The sequence below is a fragment of the Festucalex cinctus genome, chromosome 19 (genome assembly GCF_051991245.1).
Source record: "Festucalex cinctus isolate MCC-2025b chromosome 19, RoL_Fcin_1.0, whole genome shotgun sequence".
In the NCBI taxonomy this organism is placed as follows: domain Eukaryota; kingdom Metazoa; phylum Chordata; class Actinopteri; order Syngnathiformes; family Syngnathidae; genus Festucalex; species Festucalex cinctus.
The window spans coordinates 14,946,003-14,958,316 of NC_135429.1; the positions used below are offsets into that span (position 1 = coordinate 14,946,003).

Genomic DNA, 12,314 nt, shown 5'->3' on the forward strand with positions numbered 1-12,314 from the left:
AATGCCCACAAAACTGCCAGCAATTTGCTGGCAAAATGGCAGAAAATAAGTAAAAAATAAATAAATAAATAAATAAAATAAATAAATAAAGACATAAAATGTATAAAAAACAAAACAAACAAAAAAACAAAACAAGAAAGTAGAGGCAGAAAATTGCCAAAAATGCCAGAAATTTTAGACAAAGGCAGAAAAGTCTAAAAATGTATGAAAAAATACACACACACACACACACAAAAAAATCCAAAAACTGAAGACAAAAGGTAGAAGAAAATGAATGTCAAAGTATTGGATGCTGCATATTTTTTGTTGTTGTTTGTGGTGCAGCTCTCTAATTGGCTCTGGAGCCCTCAGTACTAAAGTACTAACACTAACACATTGTTGCCTTCATCACAATCTTCAAATGTTTTGTTTTGCGGCTCCAGACACAATTTTGGTTATTTATTTGGCCTCAAAAGGCTCTCTTGACATGAAAGGTTGCTGACCCCTGGCCTACACTGCTCAAGTGACCTGACATGACATCTGAACTAGCCCTTGCTTGTCATCAGTGTGATAGAATGTTTAATCGTATTTCAATTGAATTTACAGTCAATTATACAAGTAAAGAATCTCAAAGAAAAACGTTTGAACCAAAATCAACTCAAGATGGTGCAATATTTGTACAGTGGAATGGATTTTTCTTGTGATACCAGCCATTTCTTGGAAAATGTGACACTTTGTCTTGGAGTTGATTAAATGAGGATTAGAGTGCCTAAGAACAGATCATTTTTCATCCCCAGAGCCTGAATATTTTTCATCATCGGGCATTTGTGGCCCAGACTGGATTAGAGCAGCACGACGACGCCTCCTCACAGCATTGCATATGAGTTGATATATGACCGTGATATGTTGAGGTCATATGCTACAGATTATATGCCCTTTTGATCTTCATACAGCACGTGAATATGCACACGGCAACCTTTGACAGCATGACCTTAGTCATGCACTGTGCGACCTGTCAAGTTTAAATAAGCCAGAGTTATTTTAAGATGAGGAAAAATGCATCACGACGACAAGTTTTGATCAGTTTTCAATTCAAACTCTTGTGTAAATGGCCCGTTTACAAGAAATCTAGACTCAAAGAAGATCTCAACCTTGCAGGTCAGGCTGCCTCACTGACCTGATGCTGCATTCAGTGTGTCAACACACGCATGCCTGCACGTTTGCCAACAAACTTAGAAACGTGCTGACGGCTAGCCAGGATTAGTCTCGGATAATGCGATCAGAGAGCAGCACCTGTCACACCTCTCCTGTCATGTCACACTTCCGATGCTTCTTAAATGACTCTGCTTTCCTTTCCTGATTCCTCTTTTTTGACTGAATATGTGTGATTTGCTCACATCCTTCCGCTCTTAAAATAGTCCACAAATTATGCAGAGCAATAACATCTAACAAAGCAAACCATTTATCTTTGAACTTTGCTTCACCAGTCTTCATTTTCACTTCCCAAAACCTTCTCTTCCTCTATGTGTCTTTTTCATCGATTCTATCATGGGTCGTCTCATGGCCTTCAAACTCCCCCTCAGTCCAAATCCTCTTAGGCAAAAGCTTGGATGGAAATTCAATTGCTGCAGCGAGGATTGTATCAGATGAGTCAACAAAGCGGCAAAATCATTCTCCTCCCCCACCTTGCCTGCCATGACTCCATCTGCTTCTCTTTCACTCTACCACCTTTGCCTTTCAACTCAAGCTAAAAGTTAGACTGAGGTGTCCTAGAAAGAGGAACGTTGTGAAGAAGTTTCAGTGCATGCAATTTTGATCCCCAGCTCTCTTGGGACGTAAAAAAAAAATTTGGATTCTGAAACATTCGGGATAATCCGTTACGGCTGTTTACATGGTGTGATCAATTGGAATACCTCCATCTAATGCACTGACATCATCACAACACATATAAACGTTATTTTTACTTCTTACTTTCTATTCCTTGTACAGAAAAGAAATTACACCTCTCGCGCTAGTTTAGCCAAAAATTGGCTCCTCTCTTTGAAGTGTAACAACTAATTAAAAAAATAAAATAAACTAATGAATTCTTTTTTACTTTCAACCACTCAAAACGTTCAGTGGCATCAGACCTAACCATACATATATAGTTTGTATTTATTTATTTATTTTGATGACCTCCATGTACAATAAAAGCAATAGTGTGCAATGAGCAAAACTAACTATGATGTATATAAGACATTTTGAAAATGTAGTTGCTGAAGACCAAGATTCCTTGCGATTAGAGCATGTGCAGAACCCCGTTTATATGATCAAATATTCAGGTGAGAAAAGGAGTAACTCGGGTGTCTTATTCGGGTTTTTGCGCATGTTTACATTTTACAGACACTACATTACATTTGAATAAATTTATCAGGCCTGTAAATGTAGCATTTCCTTCTAAAATATATCTCTCCAATCAAAGCCGGTTCAATACATATCTTGGTATAGTTGATTTGATGCACTCACATCTTTTAAATCAAAGTAAAATTTCCGGTTCAAAACGTTTTTTGTGACATTTCTAATAGTCAGTGAGCTATCTACCTTGGTCAGAGATCTGCAACCTGCGGCTCTGGAGCCACATGTGGCTTCCTGTGGATCTCTTAAAAAAAAAAAAAAAAAAAAGAGAGAATTATTTTAATTTACATATTTATTTTTATTTGTTAGATAAAATATTCTTCAAATTAATTAATGATTACATTTTTAAAAAAAAATGTCCAAAAAGTGACCGTAAAATGTTAAAAAAAAAGTACAGGAAAAAGCGGAAAATTACCATAAAATGTCAACGGAAAAAAAAAGGTAGAAAAAATGTAAAAAAAAAAAAAAGTCAAAAAAAAAAAAGGAAAAAGAGAGGCAGAAAATTACCATATGTCCATAAAATTGCCAAAAATGTAAGAAATGTGACTGAAAGGCAGAGAACTCTAAAAATGTATGAAAAATGAAGTATGAAAAATTACCAAAGAAATAAAAATAAATAAATCCAAAGATGGAAGACGGAAATGTAGTTAAACGTGGTGTAACGGTAAACGATGCGATTAGTGTTTTTATTTGAGTACATTGATAATAAAAAAGTTCAAAAAGTGAAGAACATTAAACATTCATCCATCCATCTTTGTCTCCAGTATACTTGCAGTATTTTGTGTAATGAGGAAGACATCTAGTGAACCATGACCCATTCAGCCCTCAAGCACATTTACAGGCAGGTGTTAATGATGTGGCCATGAAAGGATGTGGTTGTATTTGTTTTCCTTTTGTTAATTCAAAAACAGTTTGGATCATTTGGAAAAAAAAAAAAAAGTAAGAAGCAGTCACATGGTAAATTGCTCAGTAAGTGCATCCATCAAGCAAATGTATAAACAGCTTTTAGGTGCTAAAAGCAAAGAACCTTCCTGTTAATTTTCTGCAACATCAGTAACACACCGGCTTTTAAAAGCAGTTGATGCGAAGCATGCCCTTGAAGTGATAAAGTGACAGCGAAAACCAGACTGTGTGAGGTGTGAGAGAAATAAAGTGTTCTCCGACACTGAGCAATTGAATGGTGTCGCTTGGAGCAGGCGCTCACGGTGACTGACAGGCAAACTACTCTATCTGAATCGTACATTCTCACAGCCACTCCCTGAACACTTTATGAATTAATCACCTTTTTTTTATTTTTTTTATTGACACTGATGTGACTGAGCTTCAAATTGAATTGACCTTGCATCGTGCTATCGAATGGCACAATGATAAGCGTGGGTCTCAAATGTAGGCGGCCAAAACGTGCCTAATTAAAATTAAACCGCACTCATAAACTAACCACCAGGGGGTGCTGGAACTGCACTACCTGGCCTTTTTTTAACAGATGTGTCACTTTTAATATCCTAACGTGATAATATCGTGGCAATTTTAATCTCACAATATTGTCGTTAAGGTTACATCCTTACTAAACACTCTTTAAATTCAAAACGATGTGTAGGCCTAATAGCGACAAGGAAATGGACAGTTTTTTTTTGGTTTTTGTTTTTTGGCCTAAATTGAACCAGAGATAATGGAGGACCAAAAATGCCAAAATAAAAAAATAAATAAAAACATGTGAAAATATAATCCAATAATTAAATACAAAAAAAAATAAATATGATGTAAATGGAAATAAGACATTATGAATAAATAATAAATAAAAGTAAAAATAAAAAAATAAAAATGGAAAAATACAAAAATACATATATAAATAGATTTAAATGTCGATCAATAAATTTAAAACACTCTGATGTTATATTTATTTATATGATATTATTAAATTTTTATTTAATGCCATGTCAGCGTGAAATGCGTCATAAAATGTTAGAGGAGGCAGTCCTTATTTGATTTTATTTCCATTTATATTTGTTTTTGTACTTAATTATTGAATTACCTGCGATTGGTTGGCGAACAGTTCTGGGCGTACCCCGCCTACTGCCCGAAGCCAGCTGGGATAGGCTCCAGCACCCCCTGCGACCCTTGTGAGGAGTAAGCGGTCAAGAAAATGGATGGATGGATGGATTATAAATTATATTTTTATATGTTTTTATTTTCACTTTTATTTATTTATTTAGGTATTATTGATCCTCCATAGAGAGAGCCCATAGGCTGGGGATGCAATGTGAGTCACATGGGTAGTATTTAGCATTACTTGAAAAAGGAAAAAAAAAGGGCTGGCACAAAGAATGTGGAGGCTTTTGTAGAACAAACGCTCTCATTCATAAAACCTAATTATAGTTGTATACTTCAAATAACGCACATTCCACTGTGTGCTTTTGTTCGTACAAAATCAATTACAACTAAAGTGAACAGCGTCGCGCCCAAATTAGCCGCAGAAGTTGATCATATGCTTGTTTCGTTTGAATCTGTTTGCATGTGAGTGTGCAAATGGACGGCGTGCAATAGGTCACTGCACAGGTTAAACCAACATCGTCTGTCGCGTGTGTGCTCATGATCATTTGGGAGCTCGCGTTCCAGCACTCGATGTGCGTGTATTTATGTGTCCGAGGCACAACTTGTGTCGTCGGCCTGAGGCAAAGGTGCGTGTTTGCGCAGCAGAGGTTTATATAACGGAATGATAGATCTCATCTGGACGCCATCGGCACCATTTAAAGTCCGAGCAGTTAGTGATTATTAGCAGCTTTATTTGTAAAGGAATGCAATTAAGGCTGCCAGTTAAATTATGAACCAACATTTTTCCTTACTTGAATTAGAATTGTGTTCATAATACATGAAACTCCAGTTGTAAACCATTACAACCTCCAAAGTCAACTAAAAATGTCTTGCATATTAATTGGATTACAAACAGAGGAAAGCAGCCAAACATGTTTTTGAAATGTTGGATCCAACAAATGTGTTGTTTTGGCAAGTGTCTTAATCTGATGTCTAATTATTCAAATTTGAAATGGAATTGAGTCACAGGCCAACACGTGCCACAAATAATTGGAGATGCCCCATTTATCCGCTCCTGAAACAGAGATGAAGAGTGATCGGTTTATTTCTTGCTCGTTGTGACGGATTTTCTCTCCTTACGTCAGGGGTCAGCAACCTTTTACTGTCAAAAGAAAAATTTTAGTTCAAAGAAATAAAAAAAATATGTCTGAAGTTACAAAAGCTTTGAACATATGATGAATGAAACAGTATGGACATATTTTGCAATTTTATGTGCATTATATGATTATTATTATTATTATTATTTTTACATTTTAGAGTTACATTTTGAATGTTTATGTTTCCGCCTTTTTTTTTTTATTTTTTTTATTTTTTTATTTTTTTTTTAATAATGAATTTGCTGACTTTTTTTCCAAAGACATTTTATGGCAATTTTCTGCCTTTCTTCTTTTGGTTTTTTTGGGGGATATTTTATGGTTAGGTTTTGACCAAATTTTCTACATTTAAAAAAAATACATTTTCTGACTTTTTTGGGGGGCATTTTTGTTTATATTATGGTAATTTTCTGCTCTTTTCCCCAACTCAACTTCTCATTTGTATTTAGTCGGGACAGTTCATTTTTTTTTTTTTTTTTTTTTTAAGACAGTTCATGTTAATGAACAAACACACCACGCCGGATTATAGCCATTGGGCATTTTAAAGTATTTTTAAAAACCTTTTCTACAACCTTGTGTCTCTTTTTCTCACAACTTACAAATTTGGACATTTTTTTAAACTGAAATGATTCTTTTTTTAAATCTAAATTCATTCAAAGAATATTTAATGTAAAAATCTTCCTGTGTGAAGTGGAGGTTCTTCTCAGCTTTTAAACCAGCAGTGATTCTTGTCAGCTCACCTGTACTGGTAACGTGTTCAAAAGTATCGGCATTGAGTTTTGCATCATCATTTGACATTATTCAAAGCTCGGCATGCTTTGCATGCAAAAGTGCATTGACGTATCAGGCGTTTGCAAAACACTACAATCCGACTCTATTAGAGATGAATTGTAAGTTAGTAAGCAATATCAAGCACACATATTACATACATACTTACTATTGTTGTCACAAAAAGAGTATTTCTCTTTTGTGGGAGTTTGTTTGCTGGAGATTATCAACAATAAAAAACTTGGATAGAATAAATGAGAATGGTGGCATTTTTCTTTTTTCTTTTTTTTTAAAGGATGTTTCCACATTTGGCCAGAGTATCAGGAAACTGGAAGCTATTTTGAGCCTGGTTATTGATCTTTGGGGTATTTTGACAGAAGTTTTAAATGGGACAGTTGTGAATATTTCGTGATGGGCCAGTTGACACTAGAGCTGCGACAAACCATTTGAATAATCACTTAATTTGTAGATTATTTTTTTGATTAATTGGAAAATTAGATTAAAAAATATTGTCAATTTTTAGCCATTTGTTCAAAAACAGGACATTGCAATTGATGACAATGACAATTGATTTCTATTCAGTTATTGGTTCGGTCTGTAATATGTTAGAAAACAAATCAGAGAATATTTATTGTTGAGAGGCTGAAATTGGATGCGGACAATTTTAAGTTGAACTCATTTGCTCCCAAAAAACGTATTAATACATTCTATTTTAAATATTACCAGTGTCCCAAAGACGTATTTATAAGTTGTTGTTTTTTAATAGTCAAACTAAAGACAGCCATGAAAGCCAGTGCTAACCATCATTAGATAGAAAGAACTGATGATGAGCATAAAATGTTAGTGTTTCTTTCTATTGTGTTAGCTGCAATTGCCTTTACTTGCTTTTTTAGCATCCTGTTCTTTGTTACTGCACTGCTTTTCATCTCAGCTCAGTGTACGAGACGCTTTGAAGGACGGGCGTGCATTATATTGCTTAATAAATGTCAGCATTATTCGAAATATTGAGATGTCATCATGTTCGTAAACTCTCCAAGTTTTGCATTTTATTGTGGGAATGCTGAAGCATTCCCACAATATGTTATTGTGATTTTTATTCTCCACACTTTTTTGCCGCCTAACAACTCCCACATAATACTTCCAATTCACACTGTTCAAATTTCATCTAGCTTAAAAAATTCATGCCTTCTGGGGTATATATCGTCTGGTTCCACATTACTTACAATATTTGCACAATGTAACATTTAATACCAACTTTTCCCCCATTCATTTCAATGGGACAGACATTGAACCTTTTCTAAGTATCACTTTCCACGCCCGATTCCGTACATATAACTTACCATCATTACCAGGTGTCCGACACTACTCAGTGGTTGGTAAAGTGCATTGTCCACTAACCAGGAGGTCATAATTTATCTACCAATTTGCTTTCAGCATTCCCACACAATTTCTCCAGAAATTGCGCTTAGTCTAGTTACTTTCCACTTTCCACACCCCTATGCAAGTAATTTATGGTAGGTGACTACTGCTGACTACTGACTGAGAATGAGTGGATGGGTTTGTATTTGTCATTTTACTACAAGTTACTACTTAATAATTAGTAGTAATACTACCACTGTTTCTTCATCTTCTACTACTACTACGAGTAGTAATTAATAGTTACTTTGTAATTTTCACAGAATTGATCTTTTTATGTCCTTCAGTAGCATTCAGCTATTAGCATGCAGCTTAGCATTCAGCTATTAGCTTTCAGCATTCCCACGCAATTTCTTCAGAAATTGCACTTAGTCTAGTATAACATTGAAATCTGACTGCATTTTCACGTCAAACTTTCCCCTCAAAGCGTCATATTTCCTGACTATCTGGAGGGCAGAAAGATAGCTTGGCGCAGCAAATCTCTCCACCTCTATACTACATATGACTGGAAGGTGAAGCCATTTCCCAGTGTCTCGAGTTTCCCAGCTGACAAAGAATGAAGGCTTTTTTCATGTGTATCAGGAGTCGTGTTAACTGCGCTGAGGAATTTCCCCAATTCCCAACCTGGGGAGCAAAAAGCAGGCAGGCGTACAGGAGGGAGGAGAACACGGTTGCGCGTTTTGCAAAAAGGGGAGCAGCGGAGCTTGCGGGGTCTGGGAATTTGCTCCTTCTTGTGCAGAATGCAGAAAGCCAGTCATGCTCCACGAAGCAGGATACCACAGCACTGAGGTATTCTCTAAATAAGGCCACATGAGCTCCACATTGTTTTCTTATTCATGAGATCTGGCAGCACTGAGTGAGAAATGTTATCAGGTGGCTGTCATTTTTTTTTCTCTCCCAAATCCCATCATTGCCTCCAGAGAGGCCGTTGACAGCCTTTAATCAGTTTGTGGAAATGCTTTGTGATTAAAGCAAAATTAAATCATCCGTAATGTGTCGCGGAAGGTCGGCGTTCACACTTGCACAAAGCATTGTGGGAATGAGTCCACGTTATTCCTGTCTTCAAACATTCAGAGTGGTCGAGATCAGAGTCATTGTTCTTTCTTTCTTTCTATCAGCATGTCTGTTTTTCGAGGAAACCATGAGTTGGACTTTCTTCCTGAGAGGAAGCAATAGTGCAAGAGAGGAAATAATCGAGGCTTTATTTTGTGTCTCCATGTCTGAGGGGAAGGGAAACCAGTGAGGCGTATCATACGGTACTGCCTTAAAAGCACCAAGATATGGTTGACTGATGTATATGTCAAGATGAGAAATAAGTAAAAAAAAAAATTGTCGCTGTCTGCTTACTGCAAGGGTCAGCAACCTTTACTGTCAAGAGAGAGGTCAAATAAATAAAAAAATCTGTGTGTGTTTTTATGTACTGAGCGTCCTAGAGCTAATTAGAGCAATTTTCTTCAACCTTTCAGCTTTTTTTTTTTTTGTAATTTTTCATACATCTTTTCTGCCTTTCTGTCAAATTGCTGACATTTTTGTCAATTTTATGGACATGTGATAATTTTATGCCACTTCTTCCTTTTTTGGACATTTTATGGCAAATTTTGTCGTACATTTTTCTACCCTTTCTTTTGTGATTAATTTCCTGACATTTGGGGCAATTTTGTGGACATTTTTTTTTTGTGTGATGTTTTATAGTTACTCCTTGAACAGTTTTTTTTCTAATTTTTTTTTTTTAATTATTATTTCTGTGTTTTGTTTGTGGACATTTTATGGTCACTTTTTAAATGTTTAATTTTCTGCCTTTTTTTTTTATTGAATTCGCTGACATTTTTGGCAATTTCCTGAACATTTTATGGTAATTTTCTGCTTTTTGCTTTGCCTTGTCCTTTTTGGGCATTTTATGGTCACTTTTTGGAGATTCCGGGGAAATTTTTAAAACTTTTCTACGTGTCATCTTCTCTTTTTCTGACAACTAAAAAATTAGAATTGTTTGAATATTAAATTATTCATTTTGTATTTAATCATGAATTAATTTCAAGAATCTCTTATCTTGAAAATATGTAAAAAATATATACTGTAAATATCTACTATTTTTTAGAGATCTGCTGTGACTCTCTGTATGTAAACAGAAAAGTTTGCAAACGTCTTTTCGTATGAAGATTCTCAACCGGCTAAAGTTCACTGTGACTTTTTACTTTCACAGTTTCATAATGTAGCTGAAGGAGGAACCCGGGCAGACTTTCACCTCTCTCTGTGCGGTTAATACTCAAACAGGGACTTCTCCGCACTCTCACTGCTCGACTAAAAGCCTTCGGAAGTGTCTTTGCGTGTTGAAAACAGTGCTCTACAAATTGGATTCATTACCAGAATAAGTGCAGATGCTAGTTTTTTTCTTCTGAGCCGTAAAAACAAAAAAAGATACTGTACCTGCAATGTGTGATGCACAGAGCTAATGATGTTTACACGGGGGCGAGAAAAAGGTCATGTGAAGAAAATGTTGTTCTTCAACGCATTTTTGTCAAATCTAACCAAGGCCTCTTTCGCACGTTTATAGTAAATCAGATCTAATGCGACCACAGTGGTGAACTCTCTGAGAAAAGGTTTCCATTCTTACAGTTTATTTGATCTTTATAGGGACATAAAATTGCACCTACTGCAACTTTAAAAGAAGTTGGGCTTCACCCTCTAAATAAGAAATGTCAAACATACGGCCCGCGGGCCGGATCAGGCCCGCAAAAGGGGTTTAATCCGGCCCGTGAAACGACGATGTAAAGTAAAAAAATAAATTGTAATGTCAGACCAATTAATCAGCCAGCCACAATCAAATATATACATTTGTAATTTCACAAGCAGTCCTCAGATGAGTAATGTAACTTGTACACGGAATCGCCGTGGAAGTCGTTATTTGAGACACAACTTAAAGATATGGTTTGTTTAAAAAAAACGTGTTTTTAAAAAAATCATAGACCAACATAAACGTGTTAAATATGACACAAAATTCAATTACTGGTAACACAAATACATATGACAGGGATTAAAGTCCTTATAACTTCATTAACTATGCCACGCAATGCATTCTGGGAACTATATATATATATATATATATATATATATATATATGCAAAACAGGTAGGTTTAACACATCCGGAGTGTTGCCGAGTTTCATTTGCATTTGTGTTATTTTTTTTTAAACAATAGATTACAGTTGAGCTCCGTAATTTAGGGATGGCCCAAAAATCGCAAAAATCTGCATATAATTGACGGCAATTGTTTTTAAGTTATATACCACTATTTTACGGTTTGGCCCACTTAGTAATATATTTTCCTCCATGCGGCCCCTGAGCTAATATGAGTTTGACACCCCTGCTCTAAATAATAGTATTGATGGAGGATGAACGAAAAAAAAAAAAAGGTGATTTTTAACGCTAGCTGCATTAGAGCTGAATGTCAAATGTCTGTTTCCTGGCCCACACGATTACATGATTTCCTTTCCAGGTCTCTGATTAATGAATTATGAATAAAGTGAAATATTAATTTGTGACATCTGCTACTGTTATAAAATCAGTTTCCAGTGACGCTCTCCCCTTGTGAATGATAACTGCTCAGAGACACGACATTGGGAGAAAACACAACTGGTCATTCGGTCATTTACTTGACGTAAAATGACACTCAGATGGTTGAGGAGGTCGTATTTGTTAACGTTTCATTTTATGGTGGCTATCCTCGGGGCTTTCAGCTGCACTTTATGGAGCAGGCACCTTTAGAAATCCGCAACGGGAGCCTCTCCTCTCTATATTGGGACTTGATCTCTGTGGAATGGTGCAAATCCCCTGCCATCTCATTTGTATCCTTACAATCAGAGGGCTTATGATTTCGTTGATTAACAGTATTCAATCATAGTATTTTTTTCTCCTTTATCGTATTTCTTTCTATGTGACTATCACGGGTGGTGCATCAATGAATTTTGATTGTCCATCCTTCAACAATCAGTCCGGACACCCTTCCGTCATCGTCAATATTTCTCTTTGTTTTTTTGTAATTATATTTTTATTTGGAACCAATCACAACAAATCCACACATCAACAATTAGAACATGTAATTTTCCCGATTTTTTTGGTTTGAGCCCATTGATTATCCTTTAAGAAAACTTTGGACCTTGGATCAGACTGTTAATCTTCAGCGATGTCCACTGTTCTCGAGAGAGTCAAGTTTCGACCGTCGCCGTTCAAATACGGTCTCATAATACGCTTCACTGTATCAGGTACAATACAGTAATGTGCATAAACACTAACGAAACATTAGGGACTAGCACTCCTAGTCATTTATAGAAGACTCTGATCTTTTTAGAACAACAAAATTCAGAACTATGTTCATAAGAGGGGAAATCCGTCGATATTTCAAGTCAAACCGTAAATCCGTCCTTTGTTAATTGCTCAGAAAAATCAGTGCCCGTCAATGTTTTTGTCATTCGAAGTGAGCATCCATCAATGTCCCGTCATTCGTCATTAGACAATCCATCAACGGAATTTTGCCGAATTTATTGACAATTATGTTGACGGACGAAAATACCCTTCC

The 12,314-nt window shown here is 36.0% G+C and overlaps 1 protein-coding gene and 1 long non-coding RNA gene across 2 annotated transcripts in view; one reads left to right on the plus strand and one right to left on the minus strand.

Moving 5' to 3' along the window:
- Nucleotides 1–12,314, plus strand: part of sdc2 (syndecan 2) — a 43,395-nt gene that overhangs the window by 14,554 nt on the left and 16,527 nt on the right. The gene's annotated exons all lie outside the window — the stretch shown is intronic.
- LOC144007576 (uncharacterized) overlaps nucleotides 1–12,314 on the minus strand; it is a 47,902-nt gene that overhangs the window by 992 nt on the left and 34,596 nt on the right. The gene's annotated exons all lie outside the window — the stretch shown is intronic.